The sequence below is a fragment of the Marmota marmota genome, unplaced genomic scaffold, assembly GCF_001458135.2.
Source record: "Marmota marmota marmota unplaced genomic scaffold, marMar, whole genome shotgun sequence".
Classification (NCBI taxonomy): domain Eukaryota; kingdom Metazoa; phylum Chordata; class Mammalia; order Rodentia; family Sciuridae; genus Marmota; species Marmota marmota.
This window is the reverse complement of record NW_025999977.1, coordinates 19,058,796-19,066,715: the sequence shown is the minus strand read 5'-3', so window position 1 is coordinate 19,066,715 and position 7,920 is coordinate 19,058,796.

Sequence of the window (7,920 nt, the reverse complement as noted above, 5' to 3'; positions counted from 1 at the left end):
GAGATGGTTTTCTAGCTGCAAATTCTTTTAGCTTTTGTTTATCGTGGAAGGTTTTAATTTCATCTTCCATCCTGAAGCTTAATTTTGCTGGATACACAATTCTTGGTTGGAACCCATTTTCTTTCAGCATTTGCAATGTGTTTTTCCATGATCTTCTAGCTTTCAGAGTCTGTGTTGGAAGATCAGCTGTTATCCTGATTGGTTTAACCCTAAATGTAATCTGCTTCCTTTCTCTTGTAGCTTTTAAAATTCTCTCCTTATTCTGTATGTTGGGCATCTTCATTATAATGTGTCTAGGTGTGGATCTCTTATGATTTTGCACATTTGGCGTCCTGGAGGCCTCTAGGATTTGGGATTCTGTCTCATTCTTCAAGTCGGGGAAGTTTTCTCGTATTTTTTCGTTGAACAGACTTCTTATTCCTTTGGTTTGAACCTCTATACCTTCCTGTATCCCAGTGACTCTTAAGTTTGGTCTCTTTATGTTATCCCGTATTTCTTGGATGTTCTTCTCATGGTTTCTTAAGAGTCTCGCTGAGCTGTCTATGTTCTTTTCAAGTTGAAATACTTTGTCTTCATTGTCTGATGTTCTATCTTCTAAATGTTCTACTCTGTTGGTAGTATTCTCATTTGAGTTTTTAAGTTGGTTTATTGCTTCCTGCATTTCTAGGATTTCTGTTTGTTTGTTTTTTATAACCTCTATCTCCCTGTATAGTTGATCTTTTGCTTCTTGGATTTGTTTATGTAATTCATTGTTGAAGTGATCTTTCATTATCTGATTTTGTTGTCTAATGTCTTCCTTGAGACTCCAGATCATCTGAAGCATGTAAATCCTGAATTCTTTATCTGACATTCCATCTTCTGCAGCTATTACCTCTTCTAGAATTGAGTTGACCTTCATTGCTTGTGGACCTTTCTTTCCTTATCTTTTCATACGGCACGTGTTTCTTTCTGCTTGGTGAAACTATTGTGTTATTGAATTTTCCCCCTATATATTTATATTGCTCTTGTACAGTTGCAAAGTCTCCCTTGCAGGGGCGGGCAGCAGCTGTTCTCCTCCTCCAATTGGGGTGATCTGTCTAACACGCCGGCGGGCCGCTGGGCCTGTTCTGCTAGTCAGTCGCAGGTATGCTTACCTTGCAGGCGCGGGCAGCGTCTCTGCCCCTCCTCCAATTGGGGTGACGTGTCTACCACGCTGGTGGGCCGCTGGGCCTGTTCTGCCGGTTGGTCGCAGGTCTGCCTTGTAGTATGCTAATTTTAAGTACTTTAGGTATAGACTGAGGAGTGGGTCAAATGGCGGTTTCATTCCAAGTTTTCTAAGGAATCTCCATTCTGCTCTCCTGAGTGGTTGCACCAATTTGCAGTCCCACCAGCAATGTATGAGTGTGCCTTTTCCCCACATCCTCGTCATTATTTTTGGTTGTCTGTATTCTTGATATCTGCCATTCTGACTGGCATTGAATGAAATCTTAGAGTATTTTTGATTTGCAGTTATCTAATTACTAGAGATGTTGAACATTTTTATGTATTTGTTGATCAGTTGTATGTCTTCTTATGAAAAGTGTCTGTTCAGCTCCTTAGCTCATTTTTTGATTGGATTGTTTGTTTTTTGGTGTTAAATTTTTTAAGTTCTTTATACATCCTAGAGATTAGTGCTTTATCTGAAATGTGTGTGGCAAAAATTTGCTTCCAAAATTCAGGCTGTCCGTTCAGCTCATTGATTGTTTCTTTTGCTGAAAACAAGCTTTTTATTTTGAGTCCATCCAATTTATTAATTCTTGACTTTATTTCTTGAGCCTTAAGAGTCTTCTTAAGGAAGTCGGGGCCTAATCCAAGATGATGAAGATTTGGGACTACTTTCACCTCTATTAAGCACAGGATCTCTGGTCTAATTCCTAGGTCCTTGACCCACTTTGAATTAAGTTTTGTACATGGTGAAAGATAGGGCTTTATTTTCATTTTGTTGGATATCCAGGAGGAGGGAATGAAGGTGCATCACATTTAATAATACCAAATAGCTTCTTTATGCATGTAAATCTTCTGACACTGATTAAACTTTCCTCCAAATTCAATCCAGAATGGCTCAAAAATCCATCAAAAGGTAGAATAAATGTTACAAGTCTTATGATTCAAAGTTTCTTTGTAATAAGCCAACATGAGAGGAACCTAATGTGCATTAATGTTTCCTAGCCATTCCTAACTTACACATACTTTGCAGTATGCAAATTTAAATTCTACTTCATTTACATTTTGATGTCATAATTTGGGTGTTCAATGTGCCCCCAAATTTGACATATTATAGGCTTTGTCCCCTGGATGGTGCTGTGAAATTGAAAAAGGCAGTTTTTCAATTACACAATTTCGAGGTCCTCGGGTCACTGGGATGTTCCCTTAAAGAGGATTGTGGGACCCTGGCCCCTGTCCCTTTCATTTCCTCTTTGCTTCCAGGATATTGAGGTGAGGATTTTTGCTCTATGATGTGCTCTCACCATAATATGTTGCCTTACTCTAGACCCAAAGCAATGAGGTCAACTGATTATGCACGGAACCTCCAAAACTGTGAGCCAAAACACACTTTGTCTTTTGTAGGTTCATTATCTCAAGTATTTCATTAGAGTGACAGAAAACTGACTACCATAATTAATTTGCTGATAAAAAAATTAGTATCTGAAATTCAGATTTATACATATCATAAAAATAAGAATTATTATTTGTGCTATACATGTGTCTCTTTTGACATGGGTTAATGTGATTTGGTTCTCAACTTTAAATGCATTGACATTTTTGAACCTTCCTACCTTAGAAGAAAATCCCTATACATGATAACTACATGAGGATACTGCCAACCTGGGGTACCAATGTGAAAATCAGCTAGCTTTTTAAGGTGATAATCCTCAATTATGTTTGCATATTTTTTTTTCAATTGTGGTCATCCATAAAGACAAGATTGATAACTCAGTTTTTAAAAACTTATGCTTGGTAAGAAGGGATACCTGGTTCATGCTTTCTTCTTCCTACCTTCCTATAGTTTGTTTGCTGATATTTTATTTGTTTACTTCTAAGTTTTTCTAAAAATAAATAAAACTAGTCAAGTAGGTCTCACATCTCTTGGAAACACATTTAATCAACTAATACATCCATAAATGTTTACTGAGTACTAACTTTGTGATAAGTTTTGCATTAAGCTATGAAAGATTTAGAAGAAAGACACATGCTTCTTGCTCTCTGAAGTACTTTCTTCCCTTGTATCTTCTTGTGTCTATATTATTCTCTTTTTTTCCTTTCTTAAGCTATCGTTCATTTTTCCCAGGTTCCAAATTTACATTAAGCTGTTCCAAATATCTGACTGAATTTTCCTCTTCATCTCAAATACCCAACAATTCTCAATTTCCCTGTCTCACTTAAGATCTTAAAAAATATTTGGCATATATTTAGGGTTTTGCATTTTTAGGATCCTCATGAAGCTAGATATAAACTTAGGATCTTGATTGAAACTAGAGTTAAGTTTCTGCATTCCTCAAAGGTGATTTTAATTGAAAATGCTGAAATTTATTACTACAATCTTTCAGTTCATTTCAGTCTGTATTATTTCCTTTCATATTAATAGGTGGCATTTGGCAATGCCCGAATTATCTTTGTTGTATGTTATCAGCCAGAAAATTATTGTGAATTCATATTTTAATTTTAAGTTTATTAGAAGGAAGTGGTATTCAAAGCCAATCCTTATTACTTTAAAATATTATCCATCAGAAAAATTACACTATTTTTCATTCTTGATTTCAGCTTACAGAAGCATTGCTTCTGCTTTGGTTGGAAAACTTACACAATTCCATGATCCATTCTTTTTCAGTTACATCAAAAGAGCTCAATATTTTTCAGCAACCCCTATAATAATAACAGGAAGTCTTTCAATTATAGAATATAATAAATTTATATATTCATAATTAATCAGAGTGTCAAAATCATAAAATACTTTATGAAATAGTTCTAAGATATTTCTTGCCAATACAGTAAAATTCTTGCCAAGAGATCAATGTGTTTGTCAAGATATGGTCTTTGGAAAACTATTAAATTTCTGTATAATAAAAAAGAACTGCTTATTGAGACCCCATACCTTCACAGGACAATGGTACAAGGCTATATTCCTGAGTTGAAGACCAACAAAATTCTTTTGTTAAGGGATTTGATAGAAAACCTCAAGATGAGAATTTTGTGTTGGTACTCTGTTTGGGAAAAATTCTAACTTTTATGATGGAAGCTTACTATCAAGAAAAAAATAATCCATATTTTCTTGTGCATGCTAAGAATGGGTGGACAGAAAGTACTCTTTGCCTTAGTGTTTATGATTGCTCGTATGCAGCACTGGAGTTGTGTGACCCACCTTGTGTGGCAATGATATCAAAGCCTAAGTTAAATTGTATTATTTTTCCTTGTTCCAATTTAATTATAGCCTCCATAGTGTTAAGAGTTTCTCATATCAATTCCTATTAACAGGAGACATAATAATCATGGATACTGTGCTTGCCTTTTCATGTCCCATCTCAGTCTATTTTATAGTCATTGAATAAAAGATGACACAGGATCCAACACACAGGGTATGCTCTGTAAAGATTTATTGATTTTTTTGATGCCAGGGATGTTAATAATATAATATTAATAAAAACTCATATGTACTGAGAGTTTACCATATGCCTAAGCTCTCTCTTAGATGAAGAACTACTGATTTGTATCAGTTTTGACAGGTATGTGCAACCAGTTTGGCACTAAGGATATTGTAAAAGAGCTAAACAAAGGAAAAATAATAGGAAACATGATTACATTTTCAATGTTTTCATATATTATTTGATATATTATTAAGTGACTTTGGAGAAAGTTATATTTCTGCATCCTCAAGTTTCCCAGGATTCCTCATTGGACTGAATCAGGTATTTGTCAGTCAGTAACAAAGTGAAATAAATGGGGTGATGGTCATCACTGATCCATTCATGAACTGAAACTCAGGAACAGTTTTTGCAAACATTAGTTGGTGCTTTTAAATAATCAATGAATCAACAGGCAATAAACATTTTTTTCTTTTGTATTTTAACACTGTCTTTGACATAATTGTTATGTTAAAGATATAACATTTATATAACTATTATGCTTATGAAATCAACAATGACAAATGTCCTGTTGGCTTGGTCATAATATATTTTTAAAATCTTCAAAAAAAAATAGGCATTAATGGACTAGCATTATGGCTCAGTGGTAGAGTGCTTGCCTAGCATGTGTGAGGCACTGGGTTTGATATGCAGCACCATATATAAATAAATAAAATAAAGGTCCATTGACAAAAATATGTATGTATGTGTATATATATATATATATATATAGATAGATAGATAGATAGATAGATATATAGATAGATAGGTGTTAAGATTGTCTTTTGCTCAATTTCTGTCAGTAACTATTATTAATTGGCTAAAACCAATCCAACTTAATTTTATCCCCAAATACACATTTTGAACCCCAAGATTTTTGGTCTAGTTTCTTATTTATAGTTAGCATGTAAAACATTAAAAAAGAATCTATGTTATTTATTTATGACATGCAAGAAAAATATTAATTGCTAGAATCTGAGTGATTGTGAAAATAAAAATGAAGTAGTACTTTCATAAAGCCAAAATTTCAACAGTTTTATTTGTAGAGATGGCTGTGGATGTTACTTGTTTCTGCTTCAAATCTAGGAAAATCTGATAGGCAAATATAGGGACATTTCATTAGAAATAATTAGAAAAACTAAGGTCTTTTATTGAGTGCGTCATGGAATGTTATTTATTTATAATTTTTTTTTATGGAATGGTTTTTTAAAAATTTTGTTGTTGTTGTTGTTGGACACAATACCTGTATTTTATTTATTGTATTTTTATGAAGTGCTGAGGATCGAACCCAGGGCCTGCATGTACTAGGTGAGTGCTCTGCCACTGAGCCACAACCCCAGTCCTGGAATGGTTTTAAAAGGGTTAATCTGTCCTCAGTTGATTTGATAACTTTTACTCTTAAAATTGTTTATAAATTTGTTATTAATTATTTATGAATCACAGATTTTTTCAAAGGTAGGAAAGTACAAACTTTCCTCCCAGGATACAAAATTTCAATGGAACAAAACAGAGAATCTAGAAATAGACTCATAAAATATGCCAGTTTTGACACAGGAGTAAATAAAAGGAAATCAATGGAAGAAAGTGTTTTCAACAAATGGTGGTGGAATAGCTGGATGTATATAAGGTGGAAAAAAACCCCAAAGAACTCAAACTTAGTGTCATACTTTATGTATAAATTTACTCAGAATGAGTCAGTGGACTTAAGTATAAAACACAAAACTGTAAAATTTTTCAGGTAAATAAAATGGAAGAAAACATTCATAGGGCTAGTCTGAAAGATCTTATAATTGACAAAGCACAATAAATAAAACAGAAACTGATAAAATGAGATATAAAGTCAGTATCTTTTTTCTCTGAAAAAGACTGTGGTAAGGGAATGATAACACAAGATACAGACCATAGTGGGGGGCATATTTGTAAACTACTTGGGACTAATATCTAAATTACATAAGAAATTCACAATATTCAACAATAAACAAAAAATGCAATTAGAAAATGAGCAAAAATCATAGACATTTCAGTGAAGGAAACATATGAATATACAATAAGAACTTGAGAAGATTCCCAACTGCATTAGCTATTAGGAAAATGTGAATTAAAATCACTATAAGATAACCCTCTGTGCCTATCAGAATGGTTAATTTTTTTTAAGTGACAATAACAAAGTGAGTAGGAAATATAAAAACTGGATCATTTGTATATTGCTGGTAGTGATATGAAATATCACAGTCAGTCTCAAAAACATCTTGGCTTTTTCTTAAAATCTAAACAAAATTATCCTATGACCTAACTATTTCAGTCCTGGATATTTACTCAGAGAAATTAAAATCTACACATGAAATATTGAGAACAGTATTTCTTTTTAATAACCATAAACTGGAAACAAGATAAATATCCTGCATCTGGTAAATAAAATAAATAGTAAAATATTTTGATATATCCATACCTCAAAGCACTATTCACTGATAAAAAGAAACAAATTAGTAATATGCACAATAATCTGGAAAAGTCTCCAGAGAATTGTGCTACATTAGAAAAGCTAATTCCACAGAGTTACATACACTATGAGTCCATTTATATAACATTCATGAAATAGCAAAATTTATAGCAACAGAGTACAGTATAGTGGTTGCCAGGGCTGTCTAATGGTGTGGTATGAAAGAATGAGGATGGGATCATAAAGGGCAACATGAGGGAACACTAGTTTTTATGGAAAGGTCTTGCATCTGGGTTATATCCATGTCAACATCCTGGTTGTGATACTTGCCCTTCAGTCTTGCACAGTGTTGCCATTTAGGAGGAAGTAATTCAAAGGTACGTGGAATGTCTAGGTACTATTTCCTACAGTGTTGTGTGAATGTCAAACTCAAAAAGTTTAACAAAAATAGTTAGAGAATATGAAAAAAATACCATGTTGAACTAATCAAAAGTAAGTTGAGTAGATATATTAAAGTTAGAAAGTAGACTTTGGGGCAGAATAATGTTACCATGTGCAAAGAATGTCCAGCAAAATGTACAGTGATTGGATTCCAACCACCAAAAAGATATGTCTGTTTTAGTCAGCTTTTTTGCTGCTGTGACTAGAAGATCTGACCAGCACACTGTAGAAGAGGAGGGAAATTTATGTAGGGGCTCACTGGTTTCCAAGATCTCAGTTCATACAAGGCCAGCTCCATTCCTCAGGGCTAAAGGTGAGGCTGAACATCATGGCGGAAGAGTGTGGCAGAGGGAAGCAGCTCACATGATGATCAGACAGCAGACAGGACTCCACTTGCTACAT